Source organism: Loxodonta africana, chromosome 27 (genome assembly GCF_030014295.1).
Source record: "Loxodonta africana isolate mLoxAfr1 chromosome 27, mLoxAfr1.hap2, whole genome shotgun sequence".
In the NCBI taxonomy this organism is placed as follows: Eukaryota; Metazoa; Chordata; class Mammalia; order Proboscidea; family Elephantidae; genus Loxodonta; species Loxodonta africana.
This window is the reverse complement of record NC_087368.1, coordinates 18,646,479-18,673,687: the sequence shown is the minus strand read 5'-3', so window position 1 is coordinate 18,673,687 and position 27,209 is coordinate 18,646,479. Positions and strand designations below refer to the sequence as shown.

Genomic DNA, 27,209 nt, shown 5'->3' with positions numbered 1-27,209 from the left:
TTTTAAAGACTTAAAAAAAAAAATAAAACACTAAAGGGGTAGATTAACCAGTAAGCAAGGTATGCCTAGGCTTAGGATAAGCAAGGTATGCACGGGTTTAATTGTGCTTACTTACTAATCTGTAGTGCACAGTTTGCCGTGAGTTTCACCACATTACCGGTGCAGTGAAAAAAAGGTAAAATTGTACACTACGGATTAGTAAGGAAACACAATTTCACTTTTTTTTTCCACTACATCATTATGGTAGGCACAAGTAAGCTGGTGCTTACCTTACTTATCGGGTAATTTGTCCCTGAACTATTTAGAAAGTAGAACTTGCAAGTTAATGAGCTAAGTTTCTAAATCACCAAAGAGGAAAGTGAAATGGCCAAAAACATGTATGAAAATATATTCTATCTTACTTAAGAAGGGAAATGAAAATTAAAACAAGAATCAGACCCTATTTCATGCTCCTCAGAGTTTCACAAGTTTATAAAAATTGGTAAAAATAGTTGGTAAAGATCTGGGAAAAGACCATATATAATATACACAAAAAAACCAGATTCATTGCAATTGAGTCAATTTATACTCATAAAAAAAAATACTCACAGTGACCCTAAAAAACAAAGTAGAACTGCCCCCTAGAGGCAGTTTTTATGGCTTTTATGGAAGCAGAATGCCACATCTTTCTTCCACAGAGTGGCTAATGAGTTCAAACCGCTGACCTTTCGATTAGTAGCCAAACGCTTTAACCACTGAGCCACCAGAGCTCCTTATTACCAACTAATAAACTGGTACAACTGCTCTGAAGAGGAATTTGGAAATATATATTAAATTTGCAGATGCACAGACCCTTTGATTGAGAAAATACACTTGTATTTATCTTACCTAGAGAAATTCTTACACATGTTCCCAAGGAAGCTTGTATTCATTGCTCATAGCTCACTATTAGTAAAAGTGTAAAGTAACTCATTGTTCCTCAGTAGGGGAATGGAAAAATAAACCAAATGGATAAATAAGCTGGTTTATTATACAACAGGATTCTATAAAATGGTTTTAAAGAAATAAATAGGCAGTGAAGCCAACAGATGCCCTAGACAGATGCATCATGCCATCCCTCTGCACCTAAGACCTGAAAAACTAAGTAAAACAGAAACAAACATCAATCCTGGAACCCTAAGCATCAAATGAAGGGATAAAGAACTAGATCAAATACCGAATGGAAGAAGAAACCAAAGGAAAACAGAGAATGAGGAGAGATACAAAGTGGAAATTAAGGGAATTCATAAAAAACCAGACCAAACTTACAAGAAAAATCAAAGTGAGTACTTTGTTTAGAGAATCAACAACATCATACAACAACTGAAGTCTAGGATACAGAACACTGGCTACATACCAACCTACGTAAAGAACTCCCAATAACAAAACAAAACTAAAAAACTTATAACAGGAAAATAGAGACATCAATCTGTAAATGACAATGTCAGAAAAATAAAAAGGGAAATAAACAGTGTAGGCATAAAACTTTCAAATGGAAAGGAAGTAATAAAAGACTAGTTCAAACTTAGGAAGATAAAGGTAGATTTCAAGGTAACGACAAAGAAAGTTAACAAACTTATTCATTAGAATAAAAAAGAAGGAAAACATAGTCTCAGTAAACACAAAATCTATAATAAAAGAAAAGAAAATCTACAAACAAGAGAAACACAGCACGGGAGAGTAACAGGAACAAAGAAAATGTCAGCACTACAAAAATAAAAAAGCACAGTAATATGACAGCAATAAACTCTTACCTATAAATAATCACACTGAATGTAAATGGCTTAAATGTACCTCTGAAGAGACAAAGAGTGGAAGGCTGGATAAAAAAGCATGACCCATCAGTATGCTGCCTGCCATGGACACACCTTAGACACAAAGACATATATATATATTAAAAATCAAAGGATGGAAAAAAAATGTATCAAGTAAACAGTAACCAAAAAGTGTGAGGGAATGGCAATACTAATCTCAGGTAAAAAAGACTTTAAGGCAAAATAAACTGTAAAAGGAAGGACATCATATAATGATTAAAGAGACAATCCACCTAGAGGACATAACCTTAATAAATATCTATGTACCCAACAACAGGGCTCCAAAATACATAAAACAAACTCTAACAGCATTGAAAAGAGAAATAGACAGTTCTACAATATGAGACTTTAACATACTACTACGGGTAAAGGGCAGAACATATAGAAAGAAACTCAACAAAGATACAGAAGATTGAAAGACTAAAATTAACTAACTTGACTTCATAGGTATACACAGAACACTCTGCCCAAAAGCAGCAAAGTATACGTTATTACCTCATGCATATGGAACATTCTTGAGAACAGGCCACATTTCAGGCCACAAAGCAACCCTCAAGAAAATCCAAGACATCGAAATAATACAAAGCATTCTCTTTGGTAACAATACCATAAAAGAAGAAATTAATAAAAGGAAGAACAAGGAAAAAAAATCAAATACATGGAAACTGAATAATACTTCGCTTCAAAACCACGGGATAATAGAAGAAAATCAAAAAAAGGAATAAAAAATTTCATAGAATTAAATGAGAATGAGAGTACATCATACCAAAATCTTCAGGACACAGCAAAGGCAGTGCTCAGGGGTCAGTTTACATGCTTATTGAAAAAGAAGAATGGGCCAAAATCAAAACATCAGCCCTACAACTCTAACAGATAGAAAGAGAACAGTGAAAGAAACCCATGGCCATCAGAAGAAAGGAAATAATAAAGATTAGAGCAGAAAAAAATGAAATAGAGAACAGAAAAACATAGAAAGAATCAAGACCAAAAATTGGTTCTTTGAAAAGATGAACAAAGTCGACAAACCATCGGCCAAACTGACAAAAGAAAAACATGAGAGGATGCAAATACCCCAAATGAGAAATGAGATGGGGGACATTACAACAGACCCAAACGAAATAAAAAGGATCATAACAAAATACTACGAAAAATGGTACCACAACAAATTTGAGAACCTGAAAAATGAGCAAATTTCTAGAAACACACTACCTACCTAAACTAACACAAGCTGAGATAGAAAATCCAAACAGACCCATAACAAGAGAAGAGATTAAAGAAGCAAAAAAAAAAACTCCCAACAAAAAAGTCCTGGCCTGGACAGTTTAACTGGTGAATTCTACCAAACATTCAGAAAAGAGCTCCCACCAGTACTATTCAAACTATTTCATAGCATAGAAAAGGAAGGAATAGTCTCAAATTCATTCTATGAAGCCAGCATGACCCTGATACAAAGCTAGGAAAACACACCACAAAAAAAGAAAATTACAGACCAGTATCTCTTATGAATGTAAAAATTCTCAGCAAAATTCTAGCCAATAAAATTCAGCATCATATCAAAAAAATAACAGACCACAATCAAGTGGGGCTCATGCCAGGTATGCAAGGATGATTCAACATTAGAAAATAAAACAATGTAATCCACCACATAAACAGAATAAAAGAAAAGAATCACATAATCATCTCAATAGACACAAAAAAGGCATTTGATAAAGTCCAACACCGATTCCTAACAAAACCTCTCAATAAAACAGGAATAGAAGGGATATTCTTCAACATAATAAAGGGCATCTATACAAAACCAACAACCAACATCATTCTCAATGGAGAGAGGCCAAAAGCATTTCCCCTGAAAACGGGAACAGCAATGATGTCTTTTATTACCACCCCCATTTAGCATTTTGCTGGAATACCTAGCTACAGCAGTAAGGCAAGAAAAAGAAAGAAAAGGCATCCAAATAGAAATGGAAGAAATAAAACTATCCCTATTCACAGACAATATGATCCTATACATACAGAACCCCAAAGATTCCGTAAGAAAACTATTAGAATAGGAAGATTCAGCAGAGTAGCAGGATACAAGATCAACATAAAAAAATCAGCTGGATTCCTATACACCACAAAGAGAACTCTGAAAAGGAAATCAGGGAAGCAATATCACTTATAATAGCACCTAAAAAGATAAAGTACTTAGGAATAACTCTAACCCTGGGCATAAAAGACCTATACAAAGAAAACAACAAAAAACTATTACAAGAAACCAAAAGAGATCTACAAAAATGGAAAACATACCATGCTCATGGATAGAAAGATTCAACATTGTGAAAATATCAATCCTACACAAAGCGATCTATAGATACAATGCAATCCTGATCCAAATACAACAGTATTTTTAACGAGATGGGAAAACTAATCGACAATTTTATATGAAAAGGAAAGAGACCCAGATAAGCAAAGTATTACTGAAGAAAAAGAATAAAATAGTAAGTCTCACGCTACCTGATCTCAGGGCCTACCATACAGCCACGGTAGTCAAAACAGCCTGGTGCCAGTACAACAACAGACACATAGACCAATGAACAGAATCAAGAATCCAGATGTAAATCCATCTACCTATGGTCAGCTGATCTTTGACAAAGGCCCAAAGTCCATTAAATGGGAGAAAAATCCAAAACCAAACCCACTGCCATCAAGTCAATTCTGACTCATAGCAACCCTACAGGACAGAGTAGAACTGCCCCATAGAGTTTCCAAGGAGCACCTGGTGGATTTGGACTGCCAACTTTTTGGTTAGCAGCCGTAGCATTTAACCATTATGCCACCAGGGTTTCCAAATAGGGAAAAGGCAGTCTTTTTAACAAATGGTGCTGGCAAAATTGAATGTCCATCTGTAAAATAATGAAACAAGATCCATACCTCACACGTACACAAAACTAACTCAAAATGGATTAAAGACCGAAATATAAAATATGAAACCTAAAATGATAAAGATCCTGGAAGAAAAAAATTAAAAAAAAAAAAAAATAAGGACAACAATAAGGGCCCTAATTAAAAAAACAAACCCATTGCTGTCAAGTCGATTCCGACTCATAGCAACCTTATAGAACAGAGTAGAACCACCCCATAGAGTTTCCAAGGAGCACCTGGTGGATTTGAACTGCTGACCTTTTGGTTAGCAGCTGTAGCACTTAACCACTACGCCACCAGAGTTTCCAAGGCCCTAATACATGGCATAAACACAATACAAACCATAAATAAGGATGCACAAACACCAGAAGGCAAACTAGATAACAGGGAGCTTGTAAAAATTAAACATGCTCATGAAAAGACTTCATCATAACAGTAAAAAGAGAACCTACAGACCAGGAAAAAATTTTTGGCAATGACATATCTGACAAGGGTCTAATCCCTAAAATCTATAGAATACTTATACACCTCAATAACAAAAAGACAAATAATCCAATTAAAAGATGCGCAAAAGGCATGAACACAAGCTTCAATAAAAAAGACATGTGAGGAAATGCTCACAATGATTAGTCATTAAAAAAAAAAACCCAACTAAACTCATTGCTGTTGAGTCAATTCTGACTCACAGGGACCCTACAGCCATTACCAAAAAAACCAAAACCCAGTGCCGTCAAGTCGATTCCGGCTCATAGTGACCCTACAGGATAGAGAAGAACTGCCCCATAGAGTTTCCAAGGAGTGCCTGGTGGATTAGAACTGCTGACCCTTTGGTTAGCAGCCGTAGCATTTAACCACTACGCCACCAGGGTTTCCTACGGCCATTAGAGAAATGCAAATCAAAACTACAACGAGACACCATCTCACCCTGTGCTCCTTAGGTCATGCCTATTAGTTCAATCAAATATACGAGACCAAACGTGCAACACCTGCTCAAATGCAAAGATGAGAAGGCAGGAAGGGACAGGAAAACTAGATGAACGGACATGGAGAACCCAGGGTGGAAAGGGAAGGGGGAAGAGTGCTGACACAATGCAGGAATTGCAAACAATGTCACAAAACAATTTGTGTATAAATTTTTGAATGAAAAACTAATTTGTGTTGTAAACTTTAACCCAAAACACAAAATCAAAAAATGACAATAAAAAATAAGACTTACATATATTATTATGGATATATATATAAAACACAAACGATCAGTGAGAAAGTAAAAAGCTATGAGTGAAGATAAGAATTGTCAGCTCCAGCCTATACTATGTGTGATCTTATGCAGGTTATTTAATCTCTATATGTCTCAGTTTTCTCATCTGTAAATACAGATAATAATAGTGTCTGGCTCAGAATTGTGACAAGATTAAATGATTTGATATGTGCAAAGTACCTAGAACGGTGACTGGCACTGAAAAAATTCCACCTATATCTGCTATTATTTTCACTACTATTATTACTATTTCCACTTGTGATCGTGATATAAAAGATGAGACAAAATACTACCATATATTGTTTTACTAATATATTTGTGTAGTAAAAGTACCACCTAAGAAACTCTTATGCACCAACTTAAGACAGTAAGGGAGAGGGAAGGGATGAGCAAGCGACAATTGAAGTGTGGTAAGACTAGTTTTATCTGTCATATTTGATTGATTTAAAAAATAGAGATAAAGCAAATATGGCAAAATGTTAAAAACATAACGTCTGAGAGATTTTCGTTACATTAGTTCTCAAGTTTTCTGAATTCAAAAACCAACACTAACTATATAAGGAAAGGACATCCCAAATGAAAGGTATGAAAATTCCACATGCCTTAAAGCTAAGAGGAGTAGAGTATTTTACTTAAGATTAGAAGATAAAAATAACTTAATGGAAAAAAATGAAGAGTTAGCTCTTAGGTTTTAACTAATGAGGATGTATAAACAGACTGAATAATATAAAAGGTACAGGGTTCAGTTCATTAGCCTGATTATATATTCCAACATCCCAGGTTTCCCGCCGAAATACCATCAGCAAATGTTGTTACGGAGCTGTTAAAATTATTGAATTTTCAATAAATAGGATTCCTGCTCTGATCACTAATGTATTTCAGTCATGGGAATATATTATAACTGGGATGTGTAAAACATAGGTTCTTGGAAAAACAGGACAAAATTCGCAATCAATAAACAAATCTAAAATCTTTTCGTGATAAAGAAATTCCTAACTTTTAGCAAAATATAAGTCCACCAAGCCTTTAAAAGTCAACGACTCCAATTGTTATGCCTTGGATGGTCACTTGCAAGCTTTTAAGACGCCAAGCACTACACAATGTACTAGGAGGTGGAACAGAAGCAGTAAACATTAGGCCAATTGACTGGAATGTCCCATGAAACCATGACCCTAAACCTCTAAACCAAGGATTTAAATCCCATGAGATGTTTGGTTGTACATAAGAAGCCTCAGCAGCTACTCTTTTTCCTTATCGCTGTTGTAAATATATCTTTCACACAACTTTTGTCAATTCAACATTTTACATGTATACAATTTATTGTCAGCAATTGCAATAATCGGCTATGCAATCCTACCATTAATCAATGCAATTTTTCAGTCACTGTAAACTGAAACTCAGAAACTCTCTCCTCTCCTGAGCAACAGTGGGAGAAGGAAAGACAGGAACGAATAGGGGGAGCAAATGGGTGTGTGACTAATTGCCTCCATGAACAACTACCTCCTTTGCCATGAGTCCAGAAGAACTAGATGGGGCCTGGCTACCAATACTGACCATTTTGATAAAATATTCTATAGGAGAATCACGATCAAAACGGGAAAACTACAGAATAGAATTTCAAATTCTCACTGAATCCAGCATTTGTGGAGCCAAGGAAGCTGGATGAACCCCAAAACTACTGCCCTGAGATAATCTTTAAACCTTAAGCCAAAAATATCCCATAAAGTCTTCTTAAAACCAAACAATAGTTTGGCTTAACTAGTAAAGAATGTCTTCCTTGAGCATTATGATCTTTAAAGATCTATCAGTATGGGACCAAACTGACAACAGCAACTTGAAAGATTAGATAGAAACCTTAGCGAGCAGTGAGTTTATGTTAATGGAGAATTAACAATTCAGAAAAGGAGGCTCAGAATGGTTGTATAACTCAAAGAATGTAATCGGTATCACTAAATCGTACATGTAGAAACTGTTGAATTGGTGTGTGTTTTGCTGTGTACATTATCAACAGTAAAATTAAATTATTTAAAAGTCAGTGACCAAAAAAAGGCAAAAAGTCTATGCTTAAATAAAATAATTTAATTTTGCTGAGTATTACAACTGCATATTCTCCTTTATCACAAATTTCTCCAAGGCATAAATCAATTAACTTTAATATTATTCCCTATAAAAATCTACACATGCACATTGCAGAAAATACAGAAGAAAAATTATAAAGAAGAAAATAAACTTTGTAAGTAATTCCACTGCATGTTAAATTTCTTTCCAATCTTTTGGTATGTATGTGTTATGTGTATTTCCTTTTTCATACTAAATAGAAATCATATACTGTACAGAAATTCATATCCTGAGTTATTCACTGGAAAAATATTGAGCTTTTTTCCAGATGATCAAATACTCATTAAACTCTTCCCACCACATGGCACCACAGACAGATGCAACACACTGTCCCTCCACAGCAAAGACTCAAAAAACTAAGAAAAACAGAGACAAACATCAATTCTAGAGCTGTGTCAAATGAACACATAAAGAACTCAGCCAAGCACTGAATGGAACAAGAAACTGACAGAGAACAGAGAGTGAGGAGAGATACGTGCGGAGCTCCCTGATCAGCTAACACTGCACGGATTCATCATCTTGGACTCCTGTTGGAGATCAGCGGACAGAGAGCATGGGAAAGGCGCTCCCAGCAGGAGACAGAGCACCCAGTAACCAGTAATAAACATGCCTTCCCGCCCGCCATCCTCTCCCTGCTGTTCTACCTCCACACTTCCTGGCTGGCAGCTATGGCTTGGCCAGCAGGAAGTGCAGAGTCTGTGCTGCCTGGATTCACCCCCACCCACGTCAGAGGTTGGTGGACAAGGAATAGGAGAAAGGAGCTTCGTGAAGCTCCAAGCAGGAGACAGAGTACCCAGTAGCCAGTGATGTATGCTTCCCTAGCCTCCACCCTTTTTCCCCCACCCTCAGCCTCCTCTGCTCCCCGACAGCCTCAGTCTCTTGGCTTGGAGGCAACAGCTTCAGGCCTGGGCTGCTTGGATTCACCCCGCCCACACTTGCTGGCTCCCCCCTGAGTCCCATTTGTCTGTTGGCTGATGTTGTTTCCTTCCATTTTTTTTTTGTTTCTTCCATGCCTCCCACCCCCTCCCCCACCCCTTTCTCTTGAACCCCTGGCTCCGTGTGCCATCTTTGCTTCTTCTTGAAAGGCTGCGAAGCCCTGCTCGACTGGGGAACCACTCCCCTGGCCTATGACACCATTCTAGTGGGATACCTGGGGCTTTTTTTTTCCTTTGTTTTATTTTTCTTGTCACATTTCGGGAGCCCCTTCTAGCCAGGCTGCACTGCATGGCTTAGGAGCTACTTCCCCAGTCTGCACAGCCAATTCAGAGGGATACCTGGGGGCATTTCTTTTTTCTTTCTTTTTTTATTTTTCATTTCTGTCTTTCTTAATTTCTCAGTTCTGGACTCTCTATACTCACCTTCTTTTCCTGTCTCCTCAATACCTGGTGCTGTGTGACATCTATCCCCCCTCTAGCCAGGCTATACCATGCAGCCTGGGAGCCACTTCCCCAGTCTTCAAAGCCACACTGGTGAGACTCCTACAGGCTTTTTTTTCTCCATATTTTTTCTAGTTTTTTTTCCGCCTTCTTCTTTATTTTCTTTTTGTTTTTCTCCATTTCTTGGTTTCTCACCTCTCCATTCTAATGGCAACCTCCCTTAGCACTCTTTTTTGTTTGTTTTTGGCTCCTGTTTCTCTCTCCTCTCTCCTCTTCCCCATACCCATATTAACTTCACACATCACAACCTCCCCACTCCTTCCTGCCTACCTGCACCGTGCACTGAACATCACACCCCTAAGCAGTACCAGCATGGCCAGCACTGATTCTCAGCCTGTCCAGTTGGCCTTAGTATGTGCCACAAACAATCCATCCCAGCCCCTCCCCTTTAGCTGGAATGGTCTTGCAGCAGTAGAGCTGAGGGACTGGTCCTGCATATTGGACAAGGAGGTGAAAAGTATCATGACTGCAGATAAGCAAACAACAAAGAAGGCACAGCCTGCATGCTCAGATGTAACCAAATAAAGCAAAAAATCAGGATGAAACAAACAGATCTACAATCAATAAATGAAGAAAATAACTACTGAATGTCCCAAAGACAGCAGATAATACCAACACATTAAAAAAAAAAAAAAGGACAGGATGGTTCATTAGGTGTGCAAAATAATGCACCAAATGTCTTTCCAGTAGAAGGCACTAGAAATACCTGAAAGGGAATTCATATCTCTAATATTCAGAGTTACACAAGAAGTGCAGCAAAAAAGCAGTCAAAAGAGGAAAAATAGATAAATTCATGGAAAAGCCAGAAAAATTCATGGAAAATACAGACAAAAAAATAGAAGAATTCAGGAAAATAATACAGTAACAAAATGCCAAAATAAATTCACAACAAGGAATCATACCCCCCCCAAAAAAAGCAATTAAAAATAAAAAAGATAAACAGCAAGATGTCAGAAATGGACATGTCATAGAAGGGCTGAAGAGGAAGTTTGAGATGATGGAAGGCAGGATCAGCAAAACTGAAGACAAACACTTGGATACAACTCTGTTTGAGGAAAAATCAGAAAAAAGAATGAAGAAAAATGAGGAAACCCTGAGAGTTATGTGGGATACATTCAAAAGCAAAAACCTGCGAGTGATTGGAGTTCCAGAACAGGGGAAGAAAATGGACAAAACAGAGATGATCACTGAAGAACTGCTGACAGAAAACTTCCCTAATATCATGAAAGATGAAAAGCCACATCCAAGAAGGTCACATCCAAGAAGCTCAATGAACACCATATAGGATAGACCCCAAAAGAAAATCACCAAGGCATGTCACATGCTAAAACCAAAGACAAAGAAAAAAATCCTGTGAGCAGCTCGAGAAAAACAAAAAGTCACATACAGAGGAGAAACAATAAGACTAAGCTCTGATTATTTGGCAGAAACCATGCAGGCAAGAAGGCAATGGGATGACATATACAAAACCTTGAAAGAAAAAAAAATTGCTAACCAAGAATAATATATCCTGCAAAACTCACATTAAAGTATGACGGCAAAATTAGGACATTTCCAGATAAATAGAAGTTAAGGGAATATGTAAAAACCAAACCAAAATTACAAGAATTATTAAAGGGAGTCCTTTGGTTTGAGAACAAACCTTAGACCACAGTCTGAATCTAGGATGCAAGATTGTACAAGCCAGATACCAACCTAGGAAATGAACTCTCAAGGACTATCCAAAACCAAAAGAATTACAACAGGGAACCAGAGAGATTAATCTGTAAATGGCAACAATGTCAGAACATTAAAAGAGGGAATAAACAGTGTAGGTATACAACCTTCTAAAGGAGAGGAAGGCAAGGCAATATCAAGTATGACAGACTGGTTCAAACCTAGGAAGATAAGGGTAAATTACAAGGTAACTACAAAGAAAGTTAACAAACCTACTCATCAAAATAAAGAAGAAAAACATAAAGTCTCAATAAAAATAAAATCTACAAAAACAAAAGAAAAAGAAATCCACAAACAAAAGGAATTCAGCACAGGAGAGTAAGAGGAACAAAGGAAATGTCAGCACCACAAAAAAAGCACTACCAAATGACAGCAATAAACTTACATCTATCAATAATTACACTGAATGTAAATGGCCTAAATGCACCCATAAAGACACAGATAGTGACAGAATGGATTAAAAAAAACCAGGATCCATCAATATGCTGTCTACAAGAAACACACCTTAGACACAAAGACGTAAATTTATTAAAAATCGAAGGGTGGAAAAAAATACATCAAGCAAATAACCACCAAAAAGAGCTGGAGTGGCAATACTAATCTCAGATAGACTTTAGAACAAAATCAACCACAAAAGACAAAGAAGGGCACTATATAATGATTAAAGGGATGATCCATCAAGAAGACTTAACTGTAATAAACATCTACGCACCCAATGACAGGGCTCCAAAACACATAAAACAAACTCTAACAGCACTGAAAAGAGAAATTGACAGCTCCACAATAATAGTAGGAGACTTCAACACACCACTCTCAGTAAAGGACAGAACATCTAGAAAGATTCTCAACAAAGATACAGAAGAGCTAAAGGGCACAATTAGCCAACTTGACCTCACAAATATATATAGAACACTCCATCCAACAGCCGCAAAGTACACATTTTCTTCCAGCGTACATGAAGCGTTCTCCAGAATAGACCACATCTCAGGCCACAGAGCAACTCTCAACAAAATACAAAGTATCTTCTCTGACCACAATGCCATCAAAGTAGAAATTAAAAACAGGAAGAGCAAGGAAAAAAAAAAAAATCCATTACATGGAAACTGAATAACACCCTACTTAAAAACCACTGGGTAATAGAAGAAATCAGAAATGGAATAAAAAAATTCCTAGAATCAAAATGAAAATGAAAACACAACATACCAAAAACTTTGGGACACAGCAAAGGCAGTCTTCAGAGGTCAATTTATAGCAATAGATGCACACATCAAAAAAGAAGACAGGGAGAAAATCAAAACATTAGCTACACAACTTGAACAAACAGAAAGAGAACAGCAAAAGAAGCCCACAGCCACCAGAAGAAAAGAAATAATAAAGACCAGAGCAGAAATAAAAGAAATAGAGAATAGAAAAACAATAGAATAAATAAAACCAAAAGTTGGTTCTTTAAAAGGATCAACAAAATTGATGGACCACTGGTCAAATTGACAAAAGAAAAACAGAAGAGGATGCAAATAACTCAAATAAGAAACGAAACAGAGGACGTTACAACAGACCCAAATGAAATAAAAAAGGAAAATAACAGCATTATGAAAAACTCTACTCCAACAAATTTGGGAACCTGGAGGAAATCGACAAATTTCTAGAAACACACTACCTCTCAAACTAACACAAAATGATTTTGAAAATCTGAACAGACCCATAACAAGAGAAGGGATTGAAAAGGTAATTTAAAAACTCCCAACAAAAAAAAAGCCCTGGCCCTGATGACTTCACTGGAGAATGCTACCAAACATTCAGAGAAGAGCTTACGCCAGTACTACTCAAACTATTTCAGAACATAGAAAAGGGAGCAATACTTCTGAATTCATTCTTTGAAGCCAGCATAACCCTGATACCAAAACCAGGCCAAGACTTAACACAGAAAAAAGAAAATTACAGACCGATATCTTTCATGAATATAGATGAAAAAATTCTCAGCAAAATTCTAGCCCATAGAATTCAGCATCATATTGAAAAAAATTATATACCACAACCAAGTAGGATTCATGCCAGGTACGGAAGGATGGTTCAACATTAGAAAATCAATCAACGTAATCCACCACATAAATGAAAGAAAAGAATCACGATTGTTTCAATTGGTGCAGAAAAGGCATTAGACAAAGTCCAACACCCACTCCTGAGAAAAACTCTCAATAAAATAGGTATAGAAGGGAAATTCCTTAACATAATAAAGGGCATCTATACAAAACCAACAGCCAATATTATTCTTAGTGGAAAGACGATGAAAATATTCCTCTTGAGAACAGGAACAATAAGGATGCCCTTTATCACCACTCCTATTTCACATTGTTCTGGAAGTCCTAGCTAGAGCAACAAGGCAAGAAAAAGAACTAAAGGCATCCAAATTGGTAATGTAGAAGTTGAACTGTCCCTATTTGGGGATGATATGATACTAAACACAGAAAACCCTAAAGACTCCAGGAGAAAACTACCCACTAAAAAAACCCACTGCCATCGAGTGGATTCCAACTCATAGGGACCCTATAGGACCGAGTAGAAGTGCCCCATAGAGTTTCCAAGGAGCGCCTGGAAATGAGAAAACTACTGGAACTAATAGATTCACAGGGTAGGAGGATACAAGATAAACATACAAAAATCAGTTGGATTCCTATGTACCAGTAAAGAGAATGATAAAAGGGAAATCATGAAAACAATGCCATTTATAATAGCCCCTAAAAAAATAAAATACTGCAGACGGTCTTCGCACAGTCGCCGCGGTTTCCTGCTTCAACAGGGCTTGAACGGAACCGGCGCTCGGCAACCCTTCCCTGGCCGGCCATTCGCAGCCAGCTGTCCACCACCCCCTCACAGCAGCGCCCTCCGACGCCCCAAGGCCTCCGCCGCTCCAGCGCCTCGCCGCCGCCGCCGCCTCCTCTCCTCGACCGCTGCCATGACGACCGCGTGCACCTCGCAGGTGCGCCAGAACTACCATCAGGACTTGGAGGCCGCCGTCAACCGCCAGGTCAACCTGGAGCTCTACGCCTCCTTCGTCTGCCTGTCCATGTCTTACTACTTTGACCGCGATGACGTGGCTCTGAAGAACTTTGCCAAATATTTACTTCACCAATCTCATGAGGAGAGGGAACATGCTGAGAAACTGATGAAGCTGCAGAACCAACGAGGTGGCCGAATCTTCCTTCAGGATATCAAGAAACCAGACTATGACGATTGGGACAGCGGGGTGAATGCAATGGAGTGTGCGTTAAACTTGGAAAAAAGTGTGAATCGGTCACTCCTGGAACTGCACAAACCGGCCACGGATAAGAACGACCCCCATTTGTGTGACTTCATTGAGACTCATTACATACATGAGCAGGTGAAATCAAAGAATTGGGTGACTACATAACCAATTTGTACCAGATGGGAGCCCCGCAATCTGGCCTGGCAGAGTATCTCTTTGACAAGCACACCCTGGGAGACAGTGCTGGAGAGAGCTAAGCTTTAGCCTGGCTCCCCCACAGCTTCAGGGGTGACTTCCATGGTCACCAAGACAGCACATGCATGTTGGGTTTACCTTTACCTTTTCTATAAATTGTACCAAAACATCCCCTGAAGTTCTTTTGTTTGTACCATTCCTTCAAATAAAGTGATTTGGTACCCTAAATAAATAAATAAAATACTTAGGAATAAATCTAACCTGGGACGTGAAGGACCTATACAAAGAAAACTACAAAACACTACTGTGAGAAACCAAAAGAGAGTTACACAAATGGAAAAAGATATCATGCTCATGGACAGATAGACTCAACACTGTGAAAATGACAAATACAATGCAATCCCAATCCAAATACTAACAACATTGTTTAAAGAGATGGAAAAACCTATCATTAACTTTATATGGAAAGGGCTGAAGCCCTGGATAAGTAAAGCACTACTGAAGAAGAGGAACAAAGTAGGAGGACTTGTGCTACCTGACCTCAGGATCTAAAGCTATGGTAGTCAAAACAGGCTGGTAGTGGTACAATGACAGATACACTGGCCAACTGAACAAAATTGAGAACCCAGCTGTAAATCCAACCACCTGTGGTCGCCTAATCTTTCACAAGTGCCCAAAGTCCATCAAGTGCTGAAAAAACACTCTTTTTAACAACAACAAAAAAAATGGTACTGGCTAAACTGGATGTCATCTGCAAAAAAAAAAAAAAAAAAAAAAGTGAAATAGGACCCATACCTCCTACCATATACAAAAACTAATTCAAAATGGATCAAAGACCTAAACATAAAGCCAAAAGCTATGAAGCTCACAGAAGAAAAAATAGGATCAGTGCTAGAGGCCCTAATACATGGCATTAACAGGATACAAACCACAACCAACAACACACAAACTCTAGAAGGTAAGCTAGATAACTGGGATCTTCTAAAAGTTAAACACTTATGCTCATCAAAAAGACTTCACCAAAAGAGTAAAAAGAGAACCTACTGACTGGGAAAAAATTTTTGGCTATTACAAATCAGACAAAGGTCTAATCTCTAAAATCTATAAGAAAATCCAACACATCTACAACAAAAAGACAATCCAATTAAAAAATGGGCAAAGGAAATGAAGAAAACATTCAAGTGGCTAACAGTCACATGAGGAAATGCTCTCCATCACTAGCTATTAGAGAAATGCAAATCAAAACTACAATGAGATATCATCTTACTCCTGGCATTACTGGCACAAATCAAAAAAACAGGAAAGAACAAATGCTGGAGAGGCTGTGGGGAGATCAGAACTCTTATGTAATGCTCATGGGAATGCAAAATGATAAAAACATTTTGGAAAATGATATGGCACTTCCTTAGAAAGCTAAAAATAGATATACCATATTATCCAGCAATCCCATTCCTAGGAATATATCCAGAGAAATAAGGGTCATCACACGAATAGACATATGCAAACCCATGCTCACTGCAGCATTGTTCACAACAGCAAAAAGGTGGAAACAATGAAAAAGAACAACAATGAATCTGTGAAGTATCTCATAATATGGATGAATCTGGAGGGCATTATGCTGAGAGAAATAAGTCAATCACAAAAGGACAATATTGTATGAGACCACTACTGTAAAATTTCCTGTAAAGGTTTACACACAAAAAGAAACAATCTTTGATAGTAATGAGGGAGGGGAGGGGTAGGGGTGTAAAAACACTAAACAGACAATAGATAAGTGGTAACTTTAGTGAAGGGTAAGGCGGTACACAATATAGGGGAAGCCAACACAACTTGTACAAGGAAAGGTCATGGAAGCTCCATAGACATATCCAAAATCCCTGAGGGACGGAATTGCTGGGCTGAGAGAACATGGTCTCAAGGAACATCTAGCTCAACTGGCACATCATAGCTTATAAAGAAAATGTTCTACATTCTACTTTGGTGAGTAGTGTCTGGGGTCTTAAAAGCCTGTGAGTGGCCATCTGGGATACTCCACTGTTCTCACCCCTTCGGGAGCAAGGAAGAATGAAGAAAACTAAAGATACAAGGGAAAGATAAGTCCAAAAGACCAACAGACCACATCTACCATGGCTTCCACCAGACTGAGTCCAGTACAACTAGATGGTGCCTGGCTACCACCACCGACTGCTCTGACAGGGATCACAACAGAGGGTCCCAGACAGAGCTGGAGAAAAACGGAGAACAACATTCTAACTCAGAAAGAAAGACCAGACTTGCTTGCCTGACAGAGACTGAAGAATCCCGGAAAGTATGGCCCCTGGACACCCTTTCAGCTCAGTAATGAAGTCACTCCTGAGGTTCACTTTCAGCCAAAGATTAGACAGGCCCATAAAACAAAATAAGACTAAAGGGGCACACCAGCCCTGGGGCAAGGACTAGAAGGCAGGAGGGGACAGGAAAGCTGGTAATAGGGAACCCAAGGTTGAGAAGGGAAAGTGTTGACATGTCATGGGTTGTTAACCAATGTCATAAAACAGTATGTGTACTATTTAATGAGAAACTAATTTGTTCTGTAAACCTTCATCTAAAGCACATTAAGAAAACAACAACAAAAAAGAGGATGGTGAGGCTTCGTCTAGAGTATTTTGGACATTTTGTCAGGAGGGACCAGTCCCTGGAGAAGGACATTATGCTTGGTAGAGGGTCAGCTAAAGAGAGAAATACTCTCAGTGAGATGTACTAACACAGTGAGTACAATGATGGGTTCAAACATGACAATGATTGTGAGGATGGTGCAGGACCTGGCAGTGCTTCATTCTGTTGTACATAGGGTCGCTATGAGTTGGAACTGACTTGACAGCACCTAACAGCAGCAATCCTATCATATTTAAGTCTTTTCCCTGCCCCCCAGGACTAATTTGGAAATTTTATGTGCTTTAAAGGTTATTTTTTTCTTGGATCCTTTCAGATATTTGTAAATATCATCCGATATTTCATGCTTAAATATTATAAACATTTTAATTAAATATTTATACCTATACCTGTAGAGAATATTTATATTTGTATCTGTAGAGGTATGAAAATTATGAAGGATGTCTTTAAAATCTGACCTGATTATTCCTTTTGCTTTAGTTCTTATTTCTTAAGAGACTGCCAGAATTTTCAGACTGAACTTCTTCAACTGCTATGTATTTGATCTTGCCTAATTGTTTAAATCAATTTCTCCTGCCTTCATTCTGGAACAGCATCTAACTTTTACTCTTAACCACTATTTTTAATAGACATTAAAAGTAATGTTTTTGATATGAGATACCTGAATTCAATTTATAGCTCTTCACTTACTGTGTACCTTTAAGCAACATATTTGAACTCTGTAAACCCTACTTTTTTAAAATCTTAAAAATGGGATAAGGGGGCCAAGATGGCTGACTAGGTAGAAGCTACCTCGGATCCCTCTTGCAACAAAGACTTGGAAAAACAAGCGAATCGATCACATACATGACAGTCTACGAACCCTGACCATCAAACATAGATCTAAAGAGTTGACCTGAGTGAAAGAGACTGAGAACGAACAACCACAGGGAAGCAAGGACTACTTTCAGGGCCTGGAGCCAGCGTCCCAGTCAGAAAAACTTGGTGCCGGGCTTTGAACTGGGTGCAGGGGAGCTGAGCATGGCATCCTGAGATGGCGCAAACATGGGACGCAGCCCTAGCCCCCAGAAGTGACCTCGGGGTAAGCCCAGCCAGTGCACGCAGGTAGCGCAGCGATGTGGCTGACAGGAGGAGAAGTCACCGGGAGGCAGTGACTGATTTTTGAGCCTGGAGTGCGGCGTCCCAGCCGGGGAACCTTGGTGCTGGGCTTTGGACTGGGAGTGGAGGAACTGACCATGGCTTCTGAGACAGCAAAAGCACAGGATGCGGGCCTGACCCTCGGGGAAAATCTCGACCCAGCCAACGCACAAAGGCTACACACCACTTGGGAATCTCAGATAAAACAGTCATCACCAAACAAGATATGTAACTTTGTCTATATTCCAGGGTGCTACTCTCTCCTATTTATCTGATCCCTCCCCTCCCTTTCCCAGGCAGATTCATTAACACTGGAAATTCCTGAGCCAGAGAATGAAGTGCTCTGTGGTTTTTCTTTCTTTCTTTCTTTTGGTCTTTTCTTAATCCATTTTCCTGGCCTGAAACAGCTACAAAAAACCCAGGGACCAAAAATCCTTCCTTAATTGGACTGAAAATACAGAACAAGCTCCAGCCAAGCATATGAGCTCCACAGTCTTGGGCTTTCATCCCTACAGGGAACAAGGTGGCTATTATAATGCAAAGGCAATTCTGATAGGGATCTGACTGTAATTGTTTTAGCGGATTACTGGAAAGACAACTTTCCCAGGTCTGATATCTCTGCCTATTAAACAGAGCCCTCACTGACCCAGAATGGGGAACTGAGGGCTGAAGCTCCCCCCAGACCACCTAGCCTCCTGCCTTAGGGATCTAAGGAGGGTGACACCTACCAATCTGTAGAGGTACTTGCATTGGGTGTCTAAGGTACAGGTGCAGAGTCCACCAACCAACATGCTTTAGGAATAGAGACACACCTACCTCACTGGCACTTGGGGGAAGCCTGTCTGCATCCTGCCCCCCGCTGGAGTGTGACCCCCTGCTGCTACTAGAAACTGGTGCACACAACTATCACCGCTACTCCTCTAGGTGGATAGGTGACAGTCTGCACCACACACTTGATGACACAAAATCAGATTCTACTCAAGAATAGTGAACAGACTCTTAGGCTTATATATCTGGTAAGAGCCCGAACCAGCTGGTAATAGGACATAAGTGATTCAAGGGCTACAATAATCAAGACAGCACAATCTAGTAGCCCATCTACGTATATTGAAAGAAAACAATACAAGATAAGACTCAGTGAGCAAATATAAAATAAATCACTACAATATCTTATAGATGGCTTGGAGACAGCAGTCGATATCAAACCACATAAAGAAGCAGACCATGATTGCTTCTACAACTCCCCAAACTAAAGAATCAAAATCTTTCCCAAATGAAGATACAATCCTGGAATTGCCAGATGCAGAATATAAAAAAACTAATTTACAGAATGCTTCAAGACATCAGGGTTGACCTCATAAATTAAATAAGGCAATCTACAGAAAAAGCCAAGGAACACACTGATAAAGCAGTTGAAGAACTCAAAAAGATTATTCAAGAACATAGTGGAAAAATTAATAAGCTGCAAGAATCCATAGAGAGACAGCATTCAGAAACCCAAAACATTAACAGTAAAATTACAGAATTAGACAACTCAATAGGAAGTCAGAGGAGCAGAATCGAGCAACTGGAATGCAGAATGGGGGACCTGGAGGACAAGGGAATTGACACCAATATAGCTGAAAAAAAATCAGATAAAAGAATTTAAAAAAATGAAGAATCATGTGGGACTCTATCAAGAAGAATAACTTGTGTGTGATTGGAGTCCCAGAACAGGGAGGGATAACAGAAAATACAGAGAGAATAGCTGAAGATCTGTTGGCAGAAAACTTCCCTGACATCATGAAAGGCCAAAGGAAATCTATTCAAGATGCTCATCGAACCCCATATAAGATTGATCCAAAAAGAAAATCACCAAGACATATTATCATCAAACTTGCCAAAACCAAAGATAAACATAAAATTTTAAAAGCAGCCAGGGAGAAAAGAAAGGTTTCCTTCAAGGGAGAATCAATAAGAATAAGTTCAGACTACTCAGCAGAAACCATGCAGTCTAGAAGGCAATGGGATGACATATATAGAGCACTGAAGGAGAAAAACTGCCAGCCAAGGATCATATATCCAGCAAAACTCTCTCTCAAATATGAAGGTGAAATTAAAACATTTACAGATAAATGCAAGCTTAGAGAATTTGCAAAAACCAAACCAAAGCTACGAGAAATACTAAACGAAATTGGTCAGAAAACCAATAATATCAGATACCAGCACAACACAAGGTCACAGAACAGAACATCCTGATATCAACTCAAATAGGGAAATCACAAAAACAAATCAAGATTAATGTTAAAAAGAAAAAAACACTCAAAACAGGGAATCATTGAAGCCAATATATAAAAGATCACAATAATCAAAAAGAGGGACTAAACATAGGAGGCATAGAACTGCCATATGGAGAGGGATACAAGGCGATATAGCACAGTACAAGTTAGGTTTTTACTTCGAAAAATAGGGGTAAATATTAAGGTAACCACAAAGAGGTATGACAACTCCATAACTCAAAATAAAAACCAAGAAAAACATAACAACTCAGCAAACATAAATTTAACTACTATGAAAATGAGGAACACACAATTTACAAAGAAAAACATCTCAGCACAAAAAAGTAAGTGGAAAAATGAAATTGTCAACGACACACAAAAAAAGGCATCAAAATAACAGCACTAAACACATACTTATCTATAATTACACTGAATGTAAATGGACTAAATGCACCAATAAAGAGACAGAGAGTCTCAGACTGGATAAAGAAACACAATCTGTCTATATGCTGCCTATAAGAGACACACCTTAGACTTAGAGACACAAACAAACTAAAACTCAAAGGATGGAAAAAAATACATCAAGCAAACAACAAGCAAAAAAGAACAGGAGTAGCAATATTAATTTCTGACAAAATAGACTTTAAGGTTAAATCCACCACAAAGGATAAAGAACGACACTACATAATGATTAAAGGGACAATAGACCAGGAAGATATAACCATATTAAATATTTATGCACCCAATAACAGGGCTGCAAGATACATAAAACAAACTTTAACAGAACCGAAAAGTGAGATAGACATCTCCACAATTATAGTAGGAGACTTCAACACACCACTTTCAGAGAAGGACAGGACTTCCAGTAAGAAGCTCAACAGAGACACGGAAGACCTAATTGCTACAATCAAACAACTTGACCTCATAGACTTATACAGAACACTCCACTCAACAGCTGCAAAGTATACTTTTTTTTTCTAGCGCACATGGAACATTCTCTAGAATAGACCACATATTAGGTCATAAAACAAACCTCTGCAGAATCCAAACCATTGAAATATTAAAAGCATCTTCTCAGACCACAAGGCCATAAAAGTGGAAATCAATAACAGAAAAATTAGGGAAAAGAAATCAAATACCTGGAAACTGAACAATACCCTGCTCAGAAAAGACTGGGTTATAGAAGACATTAAGGTGGGAATAAAGAAATTCACAGAATGCAACAAGAAGGAAAACACTTCCTATCAAAACCTCTGGGACACAGCAAAAGCAGTGCTCAGAGGTCAATTTATATCAATAAATGCACACATACATAAAGAAGAAAGAGCCAAAATCAGAGAACTGTCCCTACAACTTGAACAAATAGCAAGCAACAAAAGAATCCATCAGACACCAGAAGAAGACAAATGATAAAAATTAGAGCTGAACTAAATGAATTAGAGAACAGAAAAACAATTGAAAGAATTAACAAAGTCAAAAGCTGGTTCTTTGAAAAAATTAACAAAACTGATAAACCATTGGCCAGACTGACTAAAGAAATACAGGAAAGGAAACAAATAACCTGAATAAGAAACGAGATGGGCCACATCACAACAGACCCAACTGAAGTTAAAAGAATCATATCAGATTATTACAAAAAATTGTACTCTAACAAATTTGCAAACCTAGAAGAAATGGATGAATTCCTAGAAAAGCACTACCTACCTAAACTAACACAATCAGAAGTAGAACAACTAAATAGACCCATAACAAAAAAAGAGACTGAAAATGTAATCAAAAAACTAATAAAAAAAAGCCCTTGCCCGGAAAGCCCTGGCCCGGACGGCTTCACTGCAGAGTTCTACCAAACTTTCAGAGAAGACTTAACACCACTACTACTAAAGGTATTTCAAAGCATAGAAAATGATGGAATACTACCTAACTCATTCTATGAAGCCACCATCTCCCTGATACCAAAACCAGGTAAAGACACCATAAAAAAAGAAAATTACAGACCTATATCCCTCATGAACATAGATGCAAAAATCCTCAACAAAATTCTAGCCAATAGAATTCAACAACATATCAAAAAAATAATCCACCACGACCAAGTGGGATTTATACCAGGTATGCAAGGCTGGTTTAATATTAGAAAAACCATTAATGTAATCCACCATATAAATGAAACAAAAGACAAAAACCACGTGATCTTATCAACTGATGCAGAAAAGGCATTTGACAAAGTCCAACACCCATTCATGACAAAAACTCTCAGCAAAATAGGAATTGAAGGAAAATTCCTCAATATAATAAAGGGCATCAAAAAAATTTTTTCTTTTTTTTCATACAAAGCCAACAGCCAACATCACCCTAAATGGAGAGAACCTGAAAGCATTTCCCTTGAGAACGGGAAGCAGACAAGAATGCCCTTTATCACCGCTCTTATTCAACATTGTGCTAGAGGTCCTAGCCAGAGCAATTAGGCTACACAAAGAAATAAAGGGCATCCAGGTTGGCAAGGGGGAAGTAAAATTATCTCCATTTGCAGATGACATGATCTTATACACAGAAAACCCTAAGGAATCCTCCAGAAAACTACTGAAACTAATAGAAGAGTTTGGCAGAGTCTCATGTTATAATATAAACATACAAAAATCACTTGGATTCCTCTACATCAACAAAAAGAACATCGAAGAGGAAATCACCAAATCAATACCATTCACAGTAGCCCGCAAGAAGATAAAATACTTAGGAATAAATCTTACCAAAGATGTAAAAGACGTATGCAAAGAAAACTACAAAGTACTAGTGCAAGAAACTAAAAAGGACCTACTTAAGTGGAAAAACATACCTTGCTCATGGATAGGAAGACTTAACATAGTAAAAATGTCTATTCTACCAAAAGCCATCTACACATACAATGCACTTCCAATCCAAATTCCAATGACATTTTTTAATGTGATGGAGAAACAAATCAGCAACTTCATATGGAAGGGAAAGAAGCCCCAGATAAGGAAAGCATTACTGAAAAAGAAGAAGAAAGTGGGAGTCCTCACTCTACCTGATTTCAGAACCTATTATACAGCCACAGTAGTCAAAACAGCCTGGTACTGGTACAACAACAGGCACATAGACCAATGGAACAGAAATGAGAACCCAGATATAAAGCCATCCACATATGAGCAGCTGATATTTGACAAAGGCCCAGTGTCAGTTAATTGGGGAAAAGATAGTCTTTTTAACAAATGGTGTTGGCATAACTGGATATCCATTTGCAAAAAAATGAAACAGGACCCATACCTCACACCATGCACAAAAACTAACTCCACGTGGATCAAAGACCTAAACATAAAGACTAAAACGATAAAGATCATGGAAGAAAAATAGGGACAACCTTAGGAGCCCTAATACAAGGCATAAACAGAATACAAAACATTAACAAAAATGACGAAGAGAAACCAGATAACTGGGAGCTCCTAAAAATCAAACACCTATGCTCATCTAAAGACTTCACCAAAAGAGTAAAAAGACCATCTACAGACTGGGAAAAAAATTTCAGCTATGACATCTCCGACCAGCGCCTGATCTCTAAAATCTATATGATTCTGTCAAAACTCAACCACAAAAAGACAAACAACCCAATCAAGAAGTGGGCAAAGGCTATGAACACACACTTCACTAAAGAAGATATTCAGGCAGCTAACAGATACATGAGAAAACGCTCTCGATCATTAGCAATTAGAGAAATGCAAATTAAAACTACGATGAGATTCCATCTCACTCCAACAAGGCTGGCATTAATCCAAATAACACAAAAGAATAAGTGTTGGAGAGGCTGCGGAGAGATTGGAACTCTTATACACTGCTGGTGGGAATGTAAAATGGTACAACCACTTTGGAAATCTATCTGGCGTTTTCTTAAAAAGTTAGAAATAGAACTACCATACAACCCAGAAATCCCACTCCTCGGAATATAGCCTAGAGAAATAAGAGCCTTCACACAAACAGATACATGCACACCCATGTTTATTACAGCTCTGTTTACAGTAGCAAAAAGCTGGAAGCAACCAGGGTGTCCATCAACGGATGAATGGTTAAATAAATTGTGGTATATTCACACAATGGAATACTACGCATCTATAAAGAACAGTGAGGAATCTGTGAAACATTTCGTAACATGGAGGAACCTGGAAGGCATTATGCTGAGTGAAATTAGTCAGAGGTAAAAGGTCAAATATTGTATAAGACCACTATTATACGATCTTGAGAAATAGTATAAACTGAGAAGAACACATATTTTTGTGGTTACGAGGAGGGGAGGGAGGGAGGGTGGGAGAGGGTAATTTACTGATTAGTTAGCAGATAAGAACTACTGTAGGTGAAGGGAAGGACAATACTCAATACAGGAAAGGTCAGCTCAACTGGACTGGACCAAAAGCAAAGAAGTTTCCAGGATAAACTGAATGCTTCGAAGGTCAGCGGAGCAAGGGAGGGGGGTTGGGGACTATGGTTTAAGGGGACTTCTAAGTCAATTGGCAAAATAATTCTATTCTGAAAACATTCTGCATCCCACTTCGAAATGTGGCGTCTGGGGTCTTAAATGCTAACAAGCAGCCATCTAAGATGCATCAGTTGGTTTCAACCCACTGGATCAAAGGAGAATGAAGAACACCAAGGTCACACGATAACTATGAGCCCAAAAGACAGGAAGGGCCACATGAACCAGAGACTTACATCATCCTGAGACCAGAAGAACTAGATGGTGCCCGGCCACAACTGATGACTGCCCTGAGAGGGAGAACAACAGAGAACCCCTAAGGGAGCAGGAGAACAGTGGGATGCAGACCCCAAATTCTCATAAAAAGACCAGACTTAATGGTCTGACTGAGACTAGAAGAATCCCGGCAGTCATGGTCCCCAAACCTTCTGTTGGCCCAGGACAGGAACCATTCCCGAAGACAACTCATCAGACATGGAAGGGACTGGACAATGGGTTGGAGAGAGATGCTGAGGAAGAGAGAGCTACTTGTACCAGACGGACACTTGAGACTGTGTTGGCATCTCCTGTCTGGAGGGGAGATAGGAAGGTAGAGAGGGTTAGAAACTGGCAAAACGGTCACGAAAGGAGAGACTGGAAGGAGGGAGTGGGCTGACTCATTAGGGGGAGAGTAAGTGGGAGTATGGAGTAAGGTGTGTATTAAGCTTATATGCGACAGACTGACTTGATTTGTAAACTTTCACTTAAAGCACAATAAAAATTATTTTTTTTTAAATGGCATAATTCTACCAAATTCATGTGTTTGGTGAAAGGATTAAATAAAATTATTTATAAAATTCTGAATATCTAATATAGGTATAAAAAAAACCCAAACCAAACCTGTTGTCACTGAGTCAATTCTGACTCATAGCGACCCTATAGGACAGAGCATAACTGCTCTATATAGTTTCCTAGAAGCACCTGGTGGATTCAAACTGCCAGCCTTTTGGTTAGTAGCTATAGTTCTTAACCACTATGCCACCACCGTTTCCAACATAGGTATAGAATATTTACATACTAAATACCTGTATTATGAAAAACAGACATTTTTAAAATAGAGTAAAAATAAAGTGTAAGTTCAAATATTTTTTTCCTATGTGCCCTTGGATTTTCTGATTGCTTTCAAGAGTGTACATACTCAGTACTGGATATTATTGCTCTAAATCACTAATGTTATTTAGTACGGTGTCAATTTTGCGCTTTTACTGACTCTAATGTGGATTTTAATTGTTATTGTATTTTTAATTTCCTTCATTTTTTAATTGTCACATTTCTCTTTTGCCTTCTTATGAAAATACGCTTTCAATTTTTTTTAAGTCATGAAAAACAGTTTTTCTAATATTTTTCTGGTTCTATAGAAAATGATATTCAAAGGCATGCTATTCCTTTGAGATTTTAGGTGATGCTACTATTTTTCTTTCATAGGCTAAATGTTCTTATTAAAAATTTTTTGTGAGTTCACCGTTGAATGAGAAAAGCTGTATTCAGACACACTGTTCACAAAAATGCTAGAGGGTGTTGGTTCATTTGCCTACCTTATGTAATATCAGACATCTACTCAGCTGTCAACAACAATGGTCTCTTTTCCTATCTTCATGGCCTATCTCTATAAATCTCTGAACAGAGGGCTTATATGGCAAGGACAATTATAACGTTGTATCACCAGCAACACCTCCCCTGCCCTGAGGTTTCCTGCCAGGATGTTTTCTGGAACTATAGTTTCTAACTGGAAGGTATAAAAAAGCTACCAGGCCTGGTGGAGCCAGCATTCTGGTTTAATGTCTATATAGTAGAGGAACTATTGTCCAGTTTTCTTGGAGGCTTTTTCTTTTATAATCCGAGGGCAGAGAGTGAATGTGGAATAAAGGACTTCCCATTAGTGTGGGTCTCTCAAAAATCTATGATTGTTGATTACATTTTAAAATACAATCCTATTTACCTGG

General features: G+C 38.3%; 1 protein-coding gene and 1 pseudogene across 1 annotated transcript in view; one reads left to right on the top strand and one right to left on the bottom strand.

Annotated features, from left to right (window-relative positions):
- Positions 1–27,209, bottom strand: part of KCNH8 (potassium voltage-gated channel subfamily H member 8) — a 447,419-nt gene that overhangs the window by 128,606 nt on the left and 291,604 nt on the right. The gene's annotated exons all lie outside the window — the stretch shown is intronic.
- On the top strand, positions 14,203–14,944 carry LOC104846391 (ferritin heavy chain-like; annotated as a pseudogene).